Genomic DNA, 363 nt, shown 5'->3' with positions numbered 1-363 from the left:
GATTAAAAACATATGTGCTGTGGTATATTTCACTTAGCGGGAAGGGGGGGAGGTAAGTGAAGGAAGGCACGTTCGTCCGCCACGGTGTCCAGCAAGAAAGAAAAAGAAAAAAAAATCACTTCTATTAAACACGTTGCTAAAAATGTTAATCCAACCTTCAAGACAGAAAGTCGCCGCAACACAGAATGCAGCAGTTGTGAGGAAAGAGAGGATGCAGGTGCAGCGACGACCGAGGTAGTGCGTCCACACCCAGCCGAGGCCGTTGCTGGGGAGCTCCGAGATTGACAGGACGAAATGGCTCAGGAAAAAGTTGCTCGAGAGAACAGTGACTCCGAGGAACACCACGCCATAAATTAAGAAAGT

At 48.2% G+C, this 363-nt stretch overlaps 1 protein-coding gene across 1 annotated transcript in view; it reads right to left on the bottom strand.

Annotated features, from left to right (window-relative positions):
• Positions 1-357, bottom strand: part of LOC119585301 (solute carrier family 22 member 6-like) — a 1598-nt gene extending 1241 nt beyond the window's left edge. The window contains exon 1 of the mRNA XM_037933977.1: positions 156-357. The gene's annotated coding sequence lies outside the window, so the exon portion shown is untranslated. The remainder of the gene's footprint in view (positions 1-155) is intronic.
• Positions 358-363: the final 6 nt, after the last annotated feature.

This window comes from Penaeus monodon, chromosome 19, assembly GCF_015228065.2.
Source record: "Penaeus monodon isolate SGIC_2016 chromosome 19, NSTDA_Pmon_1, whole genome shotgun sequence".
In the NCBI taxonomy this organism is placed as follows: Eukaryota; Metazoa; Arthropoda; class Malacostraca; order Decapoda; family Penaeidae; genus Penaeus; species Penaeus monodon.
This window is presented reverse-complemented; position numbering and strand designations above follow the sequence as displayed.